At 44.9% G+C, this 17033-nt stretch overlaps 1 pseudogene; it reads right to left on the bottom strand.

Annotated features, from left to right (window-relative positions):
• The window catches only part of LOC148517456 (macrophage mannose receptor 1-like), a 268777-nt pseudogene that overhangs the window by 155445 nt on the left and 96299 nt on the right, over positions 1 to 17033 (bottom strand).

Below are 17033 nucleotides of genomic sequence, written 5' to 3' on the forward strand. Positions count from 1 at the left end.
GAAAGTGTTTGACTACAAAGCAAAAGGTGACAGGTTCGAGTCCCAGGGATGTCTGTATAAGAATGACAGTATTTTAATATGTGTGACATTAAGAAAAATATGACTGCATCAGAGGTGATGGGGGAAGGAAAGAAGAGGAGATGATCAGATGCAGAGAGGAGATGCTTGGACTCACTGAGCAGGAAACTACATAATAAAAATGGCCGGCAGAGTTGTGAAGGCGCCTCTCCAGCCTGGCGCTTCCCTGCAATACTTACGACATTGCGCCGCCCCTGATGACTGTGCTCGGTGATCAGGTGATTTTGGGGGGTGTAGTTTTCTACTGTATATCTGTATAGAGGCCATGATTCAGAGCCGGACGCTCACAGCTATAGCGAGTGGCCAGGAAGATGGTCGCGATGGTCAAGACCATAGCGACCATCGGGCTTGCGACAAGACCCTTGTAGTAGGGTCTCGTTGCCGCAAGCCCTAGAGTGCTTTCAGCTCAAACAGAGCCGAAAGCACTCCCACTGACATCACAAGTGATGTCAGTGGGGCCGGCCCCAGATGGTAGGCGTTCTGTCAAAACTGGATTATTAGCTGAGACAAGATCAGTTTAAAATTGAAGCGTGCGCGATGCCATCTTTCAAATGGCAGCTAGACTCCATTTTAGAAACAAGAATCTGCAAGACGCCATTTTATGACCAACGTCATTTCAAGTTACAACTCAGGAGCTAAGAACAGATTGCAATGTTAATCTACCAAGGGCAACTGGAAAAACAAGCTTTCTGAGTAAAAGTAAATAGAAATAGACAATGGGTATTTTTACATACAAATTGGGAATCCCTGGATGCAGATAAAGTAAAGTTGTGGCAATTGTAATATAATCCAGGCATTGATATACACAATTGGATTTGTCTGAATCCTAGACAGGATGGCCCCAAAACTTCACAGCTTGAGGTGATAATACATTTGCATTTCACACAAGAGTCTAGGAGAACAAAATGGGTTTTTCCCTTTGAACACAGGACAAGTGGGGGCCTGCTGACAGAAGGCATGTAGAACTATCTAGCCCAGCATGTCACACTGCTAAAATGTTCACTCAGTGAGAGTTAACTGCACCCTTCTTCATACACATATTAATACGTCTTTATACCAAACCCTGAATACCCACACATTTCATATTCACTCATAAGGTTCAATAAGCATCAAAATGTATGATTTAAATTGGTTTAGTTAGTTTAAATGCTGAGAAATAAAGGTATTTGATAACTAAGGTATTATACATGATAAGCAAGCTGTGTTTGGTTTTGTTCTGATGCGTACGCTTTTTACAGCATTCCGGTGTTATTGGTGGAGAGATCGCATCATGCAAACTCAAGTTATGGATCGCAGAACTTACAAGCAACAAAAATGTTTAAATGTTAGAATGTTACAGAGGGCGTTACTAGAAAGATTCCCCTGCTGTTAGAGGCACGGAGAGTCTATTTGAACCAGCCTGTTAAATGTGCTGTAACATATGCTTCTCCTCTGGGAGCCAATGACATCAGCAAGAAACTTCCCCATTGTCCTGTTTTAGTCTAGGGGGATAAATATGTGTGCCCGAATACTGTTTTTTTTTATTCCATGCTGAATGATGTATGAACTGAGGGTCTCTTACTGATGCCTATCTCCGTGTCCGGAGGCGCAGCGTATGTATTCTGTACTTGGGTCTGTATTATTTCCTTTTACGCCTAAATTGTGTATGTATCAATTGCGTGTAACTGACTGAACTTTTACCTGAATAATACTTGTGCTTTGGAACCACAGATTCCACTCCTGTCTTTATTTGCGGTCAGACTGCGTACGCAAATTGGCGTTATTCTTAGAGGTTTATAGGAAGGATTTTAGAAGGTACAGGCAGGGGTATATAGAGGTTCATTTTAAAATCAACAGTTCCCATGGGAACGCCTCCGTCTGGGCAGCCACGCCCCCGGCACACCCACCAAAGGGCAAACCGTTGCTCCGGGTCTTGTACCAAAGGGGGCGTGCTGTCGATGTTGAGTGACAGCATGCCCCCTTTGGTACAAGACCCGGAGCAACGGTTTGCCCATTGCTATCCGGGTCTCGCGCATGCGCATGCAAACTGAGCCACCTTCGACCCACTTGCGAGCGCTCAGCACTCACGAGCGGGTCTGAATCAGGCCCAGAGTGTAATAGAATTGTATTATGATTATGTCGACTGCACTCATATCACCATAGAGAATGGGTCCTGCATATGCCTCTGACTGATTGAAAGGCAGAGGCATATGGGACCCTGCTTGCGATTTCACAGGACCCGGATCGGACGATATATCGTCTAGTGCAGGAGTTCCCAACCACGGTCCTCAAGGCACACTAACAGTCCAGGTTTTAAGGATAGCCATACTTGAGCACAAGTGTGTTAATTAGTACTGCAATTATTTTGATTTAACCACCTGTGCTCAGGCATGGATATTACTAAAACATGGACTGTTAATGTGTCTTGAGGACAGAGGTTGGGAAACACTGGTCAGTGTGTACCCGGCATAACTGTACTAGAATTCTAATAACAGACCTGTATGTTCCACTAAGAGAAATGGCTGTTGGCTGTCATAGCGCAGTATAACGCCAGGCACCAGAGTCACAATGGAATGATTGGTCGTGTTGTCATGGATAGTGATACAGGCCACAATAAGGCTGCCTCCACTACCTGTATGTAACATGCTTGCCGACAATCTGGCTGCCCCTTCCGGGAGGGAGCAGCCAGATCGGCTTGACTGGGGGGGCGTGGCCAGCAAACGGGGGCGAGGCCGGCCAGACTACAAGAGTTTGCAAGCGGAGCGGGGGGCGGAGCCACGCGATCGCATCATTTGGCCCCGCCCCCACTACACGCTGCCGATATTACAGGCAGAGTGAAGCAGGGGGCGTGGCCAAAATTATGCGATTCAACGTGAATCGCGTCACAGGCCCCCCCGCTGCCGAGGATTTTCCTGTAATTGCGGTGGGGGGCAGGAGGGGTTTGCAGCCGCTGAGAGACTTGCCTGCCTTCCCGGGAGGTCGGGAGCGGCACCCAATTTTCGGGAGGCTCCCGACCAAATCGGGAGGGTAGGCAAGTATGGTATGTAACATGTTCACTTTAAAGCATCACTTCTGTGTTGTGTAATCTAATGAAGTGAAAATATTGTGAAACAACCAGAACTGCCATTTAGACAACTTACAATCTAGAATAGGACATCTCTGGACTCATAAGGTGGCACAAACTGTGACCTAAAATTACTGTATATAATATCATTTCTCCCATCTACGGCCCTGTTACCTGCATTCATTTATAATAATAGTGAAAGGCTGTGCATTTGCAATCCATCTTTCAATGTTACTGTTATTAACTTAATGCCCTTTTCAACTTCTGTTATAGCGGCAGTAATTTTGCAGATCTGTATCTGCCCTCTGCCTTTTTTTATTTCATAATGAAATGTGTTGTGTTCTCACATTCTGTTACTGTGGGGGTACATGTGTTTACTATGCAATGGGTACAGAAGAACTACTGTATGCAGAAGAACCTGCAGATGAATATTAAAGTGAAAGAAACATTTTTTTTTCTAACCAATTATAATTTCTGCCTAAGCCGTCCATATAATATTTAGACATTTTTTTTTTTTTTAGAAAAGATCTGCTTTATTTATATGAGAGGTGCAAAGATAATTTTTTGTATAGAACCTAGGGGGCGATTCAGACCCGGACGCAAACCAGCGCACTTTCGTTGCCGTCAGGGGCCGGATATGCAAATTTCGCGATCGCACGGCCAGGCATAAGGACGCCATCTATGTCTTAGAGAGCGACGGCAGAGTGAACGCACGCCGGTGTAAAGACACCCACTTTTCTATCTTAGCACACGTCATCTCCAGGAATTGTATGATTAATCAGTACCATCGAGAGCAATCGGAGCAGCACGCAGCCCTTGAGGTAGACCCCAACCCGCCGCAAGCACCGCAATCACTGCGGGCTGAAATCTAACCAGGTGACATGTACAATGACGCTTCCATGCTAATTATGGCCGCCCATTAAATGCCGTTTTGACGCCTAGACACGCCTGCGTTTGCAGCACCACTCCCTGTGTCACAAGCACATTCCCCTGTTACCACCCACAAACGGCACTATCTGTCACTCAAAGTAGCGTCCAGTCTGTTTACTATGAGCGCACAATTCCTGAGCGCAGTGAGTGACTAGCGCATGCACAGACTGGCGACAATCGTCCATAGCGTGCGTCTGTGGCTTAGGGAGCGGTTCTGAATCGGGCCACTAATTCTTAACTACAGTAGTTTAATACATCCTTTTTTAAACTTGAGATGTGCGCCGGCCCTTGTGTTTTGGTTTTGGTTGTAATATTTTGCCGGGTTTTGGTTTTGGCAAAACCGCCCTCAGGTGTATTGGTTTGAAATCTGTATTTTGTTCAGAAATTGATAAAAAGTTAAAATCATGTAATTTGGGCATGTTTTTGTTCCTACAGTATTATTAGCCTCAATAACATTAGTTTCCAGTCATTTCCAGTCAATCTTGACCACCTCACAGCTCACAATATTGTTCTCCAACATTGTCCAAAGGTTGGCGGGCTAAGCTAAGCTATAGAGCAGCGACACAAATACACAGCAGTTTAAAAGACTATAGCATCTATGAAACATTGCCACACAGAAGTGGCAGGCAGGATGGCAGTTTAATAAACTATACCACCCCATAGAAACCAAGAATGTTTTCATTAATCAAGAACTAGATCAGAGACCCAAGGGCAGTACATGGAAATGGAGGTGGAGAAAGTATGTAGCAGAAGGCAGGTAAAGAAAGGAAGGATTGATTAGGTTAGTTAATTTGTTTGATTGCCGAAGAAAATAGATAAAATAGACAGAAAAAAATAACAGAATAATGATATGCACTAAAGAAATGTATTTACAGCAGTCAACAGAAATGCTTGTTGACCATGAATAAGCAAAACATCTCTTCCTTCTATTTTTAAGAAGTGACCACAAGACTGCAACTCACTGCACAGATATTAACGTGGTGGCACAGCACCTACTGACTGTTATTGTTGTTAAACAGTACAACTGCCTCGCCTGTCTGGAATAAAACTTTTAAAAAAATAGGGTTTTTTTAACAATGCCTGGCCCTGAAAAAAAAGTCACAGTTTTTCGTTTAACAAATTACCCCAAGATCAGTAGATCACTGCTCCTAATGACAAAGAGTACACACACTGTGCTCCTAATGGAGTTGTTGTTTTTTATCACACACTTTTTTTTAGCTGCTACTAAACACTTTATCACTTTTTAAAAAATTTTTAAATACGATTTACAACTAATGCTGGGTACACACTTAATACACTGTATTTGGCAACATGGCACCCACTGATGAAATCGCCCAACAGGCGATGTCACTGACAACACGCGGGAGCACGCATTGTCAGCAACATAGCAGGTACACACTGCCCGATGTGGTCGATATGTCGTCCATTTGGCACGTCTAGTGTGTACCCGGCTTAAGAGGGCTCTACCTGCCTCGCTACAACCTATCCATTGGATCTCCAGTGTGAAATAATGCCCGACCACGAGGGAGGAATCTTTATATTTTATATTATATAAAACAAACAATATCAGACATTGGGAAGATGATGTTTTGCCTCATTTTGGGATCTGAGCCCGACAGAAACAACAGAGTCGGGACTCGGATCCCGTTGGAAATATGAAATTTGGGAGGGTTAAATTTTCTGAAAATCGAACCCGCTCATCTCTAAAGCTGGGTATACACCTAACAGATACAGTATATCTGCAGATGATGGTTGTTCATACACACTGAACAAGCATGATCTGGTCACGGGGTCCCGCGGACCGAAAGACATGACGCGCCCTCTCCTCGTGGGCTCTGCTGTAAGTGTACGAGAGGTTGACTGACCTTCCATACATACATCACGATGCCCCAATTTATCTGCAGATATATTGGGCATCATTTGTGAAGGGCAGCCAATGTGATATGTCTGTGAACGACGTCGTGCACAGACATATCGCTGGTATACACTGGCCGACGGGCACCTGATATATTGGCCAATCAATTGATCGGCCAATATATCTGCCAGTGTGTACCCAGCTTTATTTAAACCCTAAATGTTCAGTACAGCATGTGTGCTATGGCATATACTGTAACACTGAGCGACATATTGTCACTGATTGAGTGTTTTTAATGCCACAGCAGCCTCCTACACAGACATGAAGGAGGCGCAGCCTGAAAGTTCTTACATGTGATGCTATCTGCTGCTGCTCCTCCATAGTGGTTCTTAGATATGATGTTACAGCCAAGCACCACACTTTCAGTCACAGGTAGAACGATTGCTGCCCCAATCTCTTGCCTGCTAAGGTAAGAAGCGGGGATGAAGGCGCAATACAAAAGGTGGCTGGTACATTGTCCCTCAGGGCTAGCCCTGGCCCTGCAGAGAACCCCAAAAATCACCAAAGACATCAGTGTTGGAGCAGGGCTATTTCCTGCCCTGTTCTGGCCTTGTCCCCAAACATGTAATCTCATGGCATCACTTCAAGGGGTGGGGCTGCAGGCACCAGGAGCAGGAGCTGTGTCCGGGCACCCTGTGGGCCAAATGCAGGAGCAGTAAGGTAGTGATGGTGCCATCCTCAGACCTCTGTGACCAGTTACAGCCTGATAAATATTGTCATGCAACAGGGCCTTCCTCCCCTTTTAGTAACTTAGAAGCTAATACACCAAAGTGCTGTAGCACAAACACTAAAGACAGTGGTGCAAATCTGCAGCAAACAGCAAAATCACAATTGTTTTAGTGCCCTGTCGCACACGACAATATGTTTTCTTTCACTGCAGCAAGGATTTTCATTTTTTTTGTCCATGACATGTTACAGTAGAAGTGTCACGTAAGCAAACATGCTGTTTAATGCATTGTTTTTACCATTGCATGTATTAAATGCGGAAATAATAGGCATTTATATGTAAAAGGGTAACATGTTCAGCAGTACATATTGTACCTCATACTTACTGTGCTGGGCTGCAGTGGAAGCAGCAGTCTCCTCTGCCTGTGGGGGGTGGAACGATCACACTGATCGCACCCCCCCTGGATTTGCCCAGGCTGGCTCACTATGGCCCTGGGGGCGGAGCTAAAATGAACATTTTTATGCGATTTGTGGTAATTTGCCGTGATGGGTGGGGTCTAATGATGTAATGATGTAAGAGCCCATCCCCTAAAGGGGTCAACTGCATCTCTGGTCTCTGTAAGAAGTCCGGAGAGGAGAACTATAAAGTCAGCAGGTATACTCTACCTTTTCTCAGCTCACAGTTCCAGTCTGTAGGAACTTCACAGTTTCTGTCACTCCAGGTCAAGTAGCGATTAACATCCATCACTCCACAGAGCTCTACCCCTTGGTAGTTGTTTGGCTCTCCATTTGCCCAGTTTTCATAGCTCATCTAAGATAGAACACAGATATAGGATATTATTATTCAGCTAATGATAGAGATGGTGATGTGTCCTCTAGTCTTGCACTCCAACATCTAACATTATAGGGGAGATATATCAAGCTTTATAAACAGTGGAGTAGTGGACAAGTGGAGAAGCTGCCCACAGCAATCAATCATCTTCTACCTATCATTTAGAAAGTACAGTCTATAAAATGATAACTAGAAGCGGATTGGTTGCTATGGTCAATTTCTCAACTCCTCCACTCTTTAGGAGGTCTGATACACCTCACATTCATAGACCATAGCTTGAGCCAGGCAGTAAATAGGGCTGTGTAAGAGGAACGGCCCCCTTTACACCTAAAGGGGATCATAGGGAATTTATATTTTGAGGTTCATATGGTTAAAATTGAGGGCTTTGGTGGCATCAGATCTGCTTCTCATCTTGGCAATATTGTTTCTAGCTATGGCCACTGACTACCAGAAATAAAACAAGAAGGAATCATTTTTAATTACCTATTGACGTTTAGAAATGCAAAATCAGAGCATAATTAGCCCCATCCCGCTCTGCCTTAAACTGCCCAAAAACACCCACTTTTCGTCAAAACTCCACCCCTGCTGAGATCCCCATATCGGGACAGTTGGGAGGTATGAGAAGGGGATATACACTCTTGTACAGGCATGCTAAACTGTGGGTCGAAACCCCCCAAAATAGATCCCCATCAGCGTTGCCAAACCTTGACAATGTTAATGATAATGTTAAAACTATTCACTAACATCAAACATTTCTACTGATGCATTAAGCATGTGGACAATCCATAATATTTGTAATGTAATCTTGGAGCAATATTTTTTTTTAACTGACAAAAATTTGACACTTTTTTACTGTTAGTAAATTAGCAACCATGGAGCCCATGCTGTTTCATCAGCTTTTCCATAAACTGTGTACTATTAATTAATTATCAAAATATGAATGATTGTATAGATACCTATCTTAATTATATTACTTATCTATATTACATAGAAATATACAGGATGAGTCAGAATCTCGATGCTGGCATCCCGACCAGGTTACAATCGTGACGCCTAGAAGTAAGAAAAGCCTCACCTAACCCATAACCCTACCCCTAACCGTCTCTCCCAGGTTCCACCGGTGCCTAAAACCCCCCTCCTAGTGCCTAAACCTAACCTCCCCCTAACCAATGCCTAAACGTAACCCTCCTCCCCTACTGCCTAACCCTCCCCCTAGTGCCTAACCCTAAACCTTACTCGCCGCTAATGGGTCAATGTGAAGCTGCAAGAGGAAGAAGGCAGGAAGGAGCGGGGTGGGGTTCGTAACATGGGTTAGAGCAACGGACAAGAGCAGTGCAAAGCAAAAAGGGAAGACACCTGTCAGCACTTGTAGCTGCCCCCCCTGCATGTCCCCAATTGCCTCACTTCCAACTGCAACACCCTTTGTGGCCCCACCCCCTGTTGGATGGAGGGGGGGACAGATTATAGAAAGTGGGAGACGGGGATGACATAGATGACAGAGGGGTCTATTTACTAAGATGCTCCGTTAATGCCACTCCTGCTTCGCCTGCTACCGCTGCGAAGTAGGATCTGGCTAACGCAGCACTTACTAAAAATAGACCAGCCGAGGAGGGTGAACGTTAAGTCACCCCCTCTGCGGTAACAGCTGAGACTCCCTTCCCCTGAAAGCCCTGTGTTAGAGCTATTTCACACATGCCAGATTGGGCTGGCCAGGCAAGACCCGGGCGGTAGCCGGCAAGCTTTTTTCTGGCACTCAGTGCCTTTCATAAACAGTGGCTTTGAGCCGCTTTTTATGTGAGAGTTTTTTTTTCCCTATTGGGCATACGCCACAGGAGCTGCTGCTGCACAAGCCCGGCCGGCAGAAGCCAGTGTGTGTGAAAGGAAACATTGTTTCCTTCACACTACTGGCGTGCAGGGACGGCACAGGCATGGCACGGCACGGTCCTGCACAGTAGTTTTTTCCGGCTATAACACGACGACCGTGCCGTGGCCATGCCATGTGAAAGGAGCCAGTTGTTTCCCTGCATTTCTATATATCACTGCCGGGTAAAAACTTACTTTTTTTTTTTTCATCAAACTTTATTTAAAAACGGCCAACCTGACACAGCTGTAGTCCTGCTTCTCCAGTGAGAAGAAGCAGATAACGGCAGCTACAGAAGGCGATATCAGCGCTGGAGAAGTCAGCAGACGGTAAGTGCTAAGTGCCCCAGGTCCAGTGTGATATTGTAGCCTGCACTTAGCGCTGGCAGGCTACAGGCAGAGAAAATCCCTTTAGTACATACTGAGAAGCGGTATGTACAGGGATTTTCTCTGCCTTTAGCATTTCTAAACCCTTTTCTCCCCTTAGTAAATAGACCCCAGAGAGAGAGAGCCACAGGGAGGACAGAGATGAAGAAGACACTGGGGGTCACAAGACTGGAGAGACACAGGGGACATAGTGACTGTCAACAAAGTGACTACACACCGTTATTACAGTTCGGTGTCTATTTCTTTGAATAAATGCATTCTTTTAACATATTAGTGAGAAAAAGTGTGTGTGGCCTCATGGTTTAATACAGAGCTACCCGTGTGGCCCCAGAAATGTATCTGGTTGATAATTTCTGATTTAGAACATAACAATGCGACAGACTATGGGGCCTATTTTTCATACGATAAATGGCCCGGTAAACATGCAGAAATGCTAGTTGGTATTCAGCAAACTCCGAAAACTGACAGTTTTCGGACTTTGCTTCTGAGAACAAGCGACATCTTCAGATGGTGCTTGTTCTCGGATCCCCGCTACTTCCTATGGGAAGGAGTTCCAGGGATGCAGAGAGGGATCTGAGCAGATCCCTCCACCGCCTCCTCACTACCTCACCGGGGGCTTTGCGCATGCGTGACCGGACGATGGGGAGCAGGTAAGTAATGCAGCTACAGAAGTAGCTGCGATACTAACCACGGGGACAACTGCTTTTCGGAGCAGCTGTCCCCTCAGCGGAGCAATGATGAAAGGTTTCCCCCGCTACAAGTTCAATACTTAATCACCGGAGGCCATACGGCCTTCGATGATGAATAGGCCCCTATGACATCTGCCACAACATTATATGGAAGCAGTAATAAGTAAAAAAAAGTAAGAACAATCTATTAAAAGAGATGTATAATTCAATCACAACATATAATTAATTACTTACAGGTGTATTATCTGACCATGAATAGCTTTCATCTGGATCACTGGTCACTAGACCAAGCCAGGAGGCATGCAGACTGTAAAAAGTAAAAAAACTTTCCCTTAAAAGAAAATAATAAATACTTAGTATTTGAAACATGCTCAATTGTAGACAATACATTTTGTTGTTAACTTAATACTAGACATAACATATAATTTACATTTAGGGCTTTTAGATCAGAGTCAGGTCCCGTGGACTGGACTGATGAGTTGCAGCAGAATAGTGGTGGCTGAATCTACTCATGGGTGTGACCCATGTGGTAAATGCCTGATGCTTTCAGAGAGGTCAGTGACACCTGGTAGGTTGCCAGTCTATCCCTGGAATCAATTCAGTGGAGTGCAACCCCTTCCCCTGAATATAGGGATAAGGGGCTGAAGCCAGTATTCAAGAACTCAGGGAACAGAGCAGCAAGTAATACAGGTAATCAGTAGCCTGCACGGGATCTGTTAGTAGATGCTGCAAACCAATTACCAGAGCTGGGTCACTGGAACCTAAAACCTCATTGAGGAATCTAAATCCAGTTCCCAGCAACCAGAGTGAAAGCTGAATTAGAGACTCAGCACGAACCCCAACACTCTAAGGGGTCTATTTACTAAGCAGTGTTAGGAGACAAAGTGATAGGAGATAAGGTACCAGCAGTGGCGTCACAAGGGGGGTGCGGGTCGCACCGGGTGTCACCCACCGAAGGGTGACACCAAGGTGCAGACTGACACTCCCCCACAGTGACAGGAGCCGGGTGCTGCACTGTAGTATTAGGTGCAGCGGCTCCTGACACTGTGAGGGAGCCAGCACGCACCCCCTGCACCCCCCCAGTAACCACTGGGTATCGGGCCGCGAGGCCACGCCCCGTCTGGCAAGGCCACACCCCTGTCCAGCGAGGCCATGCCCCCTTCCGGCGAGGCCACGTGCTTACAACATCCCTCCCCGCACCGGGTGACACCGCGGGGAGGAACGCCACTGGGTACCAGCCAATCAGCTCCCAGCTGTCATTTTTCAAACACAGCCTGTGACATGGCAGTTAGGAGCTGATTGGCTGGTACCTTATCTCATTTCACCTTGTCTCCTAACACTGCTTAGTAAATAGACCTGAAATGGAACCAGAGAGAACAGCAGCTTAGCTGGAGAGGAATCGGAGGCTTGAATTGGAATGGGATCGGAGAGAACAGTTTAGCCAGAGTAGAACCTCAGGCTTGAACTGGAATGGGAACAGAGGTAACAGCAGCTGCACCAGACTAAAACCACAGGTTTAAACTGGACTAGGACCAGTGCTTGAACACAAACTGATAAGGAGCAAACTGGAAGCTGGATACAGCACAATGCTGCAGAGTGCTGTGAGCAGCAGCTTGCCGTAATACAGTTGTCAGCAGTGCAGGATGAGGCAGTGGATTAGAGGTAGTACCTACTCTTTGGTGAGTGAGATCACAGGAAGGTAAAGAACCACATACAGAGGAGTACTAACCCACATTGTTCCGACATGTGCTAGTGGCAGATGTAGGCTTAAATAGGGTGCTTTTTTCAGGGATAGGAGGAAGCAGTCATGTGAGCGCTGCAGCAGGTCGAGACTGGATGTTAGTGCTCACCTGATCAGACTCAACATGGCTGCACCCATGACCCTAAAGAGTGAAATGACAGCGCTCTGGGACAGAGTGACCCACATTAGAAAAGCACCATCAGACAGGGTAAGCATGACTAATGGTGCATACACACAGTCAGATTTGTCAGAGGAACGATGAACTACGAACGATGATTTACGAACGATTTGAATGATTTTACCAACGATTTCATGAACTACGAACAAATTTTGACTGTATTAAAATGAATGAAAATCGTCCAAATCTGACTGAAAACACATATCGTTATCTGACAAACGGGAACGCGCATCGTTCATTATTGCAGGGACACATGTCAGATTTTCTTTCAGATATGAACGATTGAACGATTTTTAAAATCATTATTGTACAAATCTGTAGGAAAATCTGACCGTGTGTATTCACCATTAGTCCCAGTTTTGTGACATATAGTACACAATACATATTTAAACATTGTTTTTTTTATTTTTTTTTTCGTTTCGTTTTCGTTTGAACTACACTACTTTATAGCAATATCTTCATGAATTGCATAAAAGTTACATTATAATTACAACAGTTACAGAAGGGAAAAGTTTATATCCGCACACATCTATTTGTTGTGTAGTACCCCATATCCAGTATCCAAATAATTATATATGGATTGGGGGTGCTGCCAGCAAACCAATGGTAATAAATACCCACATTTACAAATATTTAGAAAGAAAGAGAAAAAAAATTGTCTATAATGCGGCACACAACTTTCAAGTATTATTTGAGATAAAATTATAATTCTTTATTAGATATACATTAAAAAATGTTCCATTAAGGAAGAATGTTCAGCAACATAGTGGTTTAAAATGTGTATAAAGTCAGAAATGTGCGATAAAATCAAGGGATATCTTCGCTGTGTGTCCTCATTATTTATTATTATATTATGTGTGGAATAACAAGGTTGTATACTACAGAAATTGACAAAGCACATAGCAGCGAAACGCACGTCGGCATGTTCGCTGTGTGTTATCCTCTTACAATCTGTGAGGATGTTGTGAAATATGTTTAACATGTGTTGTATACCATATTAAGCCGAGGACACACAGCGAAGATTACCCTTGATTTTATTGCACATTTATGACTTTATACACATTATTCTCCTGTCATTTTAAACCACTATTTCGCTGAACATTTTTCCTTAATGGAAAAATGTTTAATGTATACCTAATAAAGAATTATAATTTTATTTCAAATAATACTTGAAAGTTGTGCGCTGCATTATAGACAACATTTTATCTCTTTCTATATATTTGTAATTACAACAGTTAATCACAAGTACAGTGCATCAAAGTTACCCATAGCAACCAAACAGCTTTTATACACAGCGCCGTATCTGGACGGCAGTGCGCCATGTGCAGCACTGATGCCCCTTTCGCTCCCTCTCCGCCCCCCTCCTCCCCCTAAGCCAGTGGTTCTCAAACTCGGTCCTCAGTACCTCACACAGGTCATGTTTTGCAGGTCACCCAGCAGGTGCACAGGTGTAATCATTACTCACTGACACATTTTAAAAGGTCCACAGGTGGAGCTAATTATTTCACTTGATTTAGTGTGGAGACATGGAAAACATGCACCGTTTGGGGTCCTGAGGACAGAGTTTGAGAACCTGTGCCCTAAGCGTTTATCTTTCCATCCAGGGGGAGGAGAGCGGGTGGGATCCTGCGCTGACATTCTCTGTGCGCCACACACCACGGTCTGAGGTTCCTTCCTGCAGACCTCTGGCGCTGGGAAGTGTGTGGCCGATGCCACTGGAGGATTCTGCCCTGTGCGGAGGCACCGGCCACACCACCCTCCCTACGGCCCTGCATATACAGTAGGGTTAGATTTATTACAGCTTCTAAAAATTAAAAGTGGATTTTAGCTATTATTTCTAAATTGCATTCTAGAAAGTGATCAGAATCTGATTATATCTTCTAGAACAGTGGTTCTCAAACTTGGTCCTCAGGACCCCACACAGTGCACATTTTCCAGGTCACCCAGCAGGTGCACAGGTGTACTCATTACTCATACTCACTGACACATTTTAAAAACAACCACAGGTGGAGCTAATTATTTCTCTTGTGATTCTGTGAGAAGACCTGGAAAACACGCCCTGTTTAGGGTCCTGAGGACCGAGTTTGAGAACCTGTGTTGTAAGAGATCAGAGGTTCCCAACCACAGTCCTCAAGGCACAATAACAGTCCAGGTTTTAAAAATAGCCATACTTAAGCACAGGTGTCTTAATTAGTACCTCAGTTATTTTGATTTAACCATCTGTGTTCAAGCATGGATACCACTAAAACCTGGACTGTTAGTGTGCCTTGAGGACCGAGGTTGGGAAACACTGCAGTAGATTGTAAGCTTGTGAGTAAGGCTCTTTTACCTCTGTTCTTGCTATATTACTGTATTTGTCTCCAGCTGTAGAGTGCTGTGGAGTATATTGGCACAATATAAATACATTGTAATAATACTTACATCAGCATTGTTCTTACTATCTGCTCTTCCTCCTTACTGCTAATACTGAGTAAGTCACCTCCTATTGCTCTGCAAAAATCCCGGGCTTCAAACCATGACTTTTTCTCACTGATGTCTCTATGGTAATGCTGGTGAAAGATACAGATAACATGTAATATGTACAGTGGTGTAAGTGGACTGTTATACAATGGTATGCCGTACTGCCACTTCTACTACTGCTTTCATTCCAAAACTATCACATTCCATTCACTTACATTTACCGTACGGCCACATCTTACCACTATATATGTAAATACTGTACAGCTCTAACTTCTTGTATGTTAATGGCTATACACTGCTTAAGAGCCTTTATATGTCTGCTTGCACCCATGATATCAGTGGATCATCCTCAGAGAAGATGAATTGCATTTGTAAAATGGAAGAAAAGAATACACTTTCTAGTGGGAAACAACCATAAACCCTTCTTCACTTTTTCAAATCAGCTGTCTATCCCATTCATCTGCTGAGAGATATCATACTGCAAAGTAGTATTTATGTGCATCATTCTTGATTGGTAGCAAAGAGTAGGGAGAGTGCACAGAACCCGCTGCGTACCCACTTGGCGATACTCATGAGCAGTTGCATGATTACGGCATTGTGATCATGCAATCGCTCAGTAATTGTGCACTATAATGATGGAAATCACCAGCGATGTGTGCTCCCGCTGGTCGTTTCCGTCATCTATCATCGCCTGAACATGCAGGCCAATCTGCCTATAACGATAGATTGGCCATGTTCAGGAATGATGGAGGCTGCCTACACTGTACAACACATCGGTCAGTGTAGGCATTACAGGGGATCAGGAACGACATAGTAATCGTACTGTCTTTCCGAATCGCCTAGTGTGTACGCACCTTTAGGCTTTTCAAGTCTAAAGAGATAGGCTTGCAGTCACCAGCCGGAAATAATCTGTACAGATTGGTGGACATATACTGGGACATGACCAGTGAGCATAAAGCATTTTTTTCATCTCTCTGACAACTAACACATGTAGGGCCTGATTCTGATTTGCAAGTTGCAGCGCCCGTGTGTGCATCTTTTGCTGGTACTGCTTGTGCAACTTTATGCAAAATACCGCAGCTAGTCCTTCCCAGGTGTACATCCATGCATCTGCAAGCAGGGGTGTAGGGAGGGCGGTTCTACTGGAGCGCGAGCTCCAGGTGCCTTAGTTGCCAGAAGGCACCCTGAAGTTGGACTCCGGAGCAGCTGTCAAGTAGCTGACAGTCTGCCGGGTCCATAGCAGCAACATCAGCGTCCTGTCCTGCCTTCCTGCTACTCTAGTGAGAGTCCATGGTAAGAGGAGCTTGTGCTGAGCCCTGATTGGTGGAGGTCAGCACATGTTCATCTGACCCCCAGCAGGGGGCGGGGCTACAGCAGCATGTTGATGAGGAAGAAGCTGCAGGGTCCACTTTAAAGTGAGAGAGGTACCCCAGTTACAGTATGTCTATCACCCTCCCTGCCTGTATGTGTGTATGTTTGATCCAGCCTGTATGTGTGTATGTATACATACCTCCCAACATTTCAATTTTGGAAGCAGGGACGGTGCACGCCCCTGGAAAGGGGGTGTGGCTTCCGGGGAAAGGGGCGGAGCAAATTTAAAATGGGGCGGAGCCTCGCGGTTTCCCCTGTTATCATCACTTTGGGGGCATGCCCAGCACTCTCCGAGATGCTGGGCAGTCCCCAGGCAGCCCGTACACAAGAGAACAGATGCCGTGCGCATCTGTTCTCCTCACGGCATCTGTTCTCCTCCTGCACACCCGCTGCTCTACTATGCAGGGCAGCGGTTTGTGCTTTCCCCAACTTCCCCCCCCCCACCGCGGGACACTGCGGCCCATGGGCGGGACAGCGGGACAGTCCCAGAAAAATGGGAGGTATGTGTATATATGTGTGAATGTATGTGTGACCCTGCCTGTATGTGTGTGTGTATACATATATATATATATATATATTAGGGGTGTGCACCGGACACTTTTCGTGTTTTGTGTTTTGGTTTTGGATCTGGATCTTTCTTCGTGTTTTGGATCTGGATTGGTTTTGCCAAAACCACCCTTCCGTGTTTTGGGTTCTGGGTTTTGTGTTTTGGATCTGGATTTTTTCTTAAAAAATAAAAAAAAAACGCTAAAATCACATAAATGGGCCTTTTTTTGTTCCTACGCTATTAATAACCCCAATAACATTAATTTCCACTCATTTCCACTCTATTCTGAACACCTCACACCTCACAATATTGTTTTTAGGCCAAAAGGTTGTACCG

Source organism: Taudactylus pleione, unplaced genomic scaffold (assembly GCF_031769625.1).
Source record: "Taudactylus pleione unplaced genomic scaffold, aTauple2 ptg000216l, whole genome shotgun sequence".
NCBI classification, from domain to species: Eukaryota; Metazoa; Chordata; class Amphibia; order Anura; family Myobatrachidae; genus Taudactylus; species Taudactylus pleione.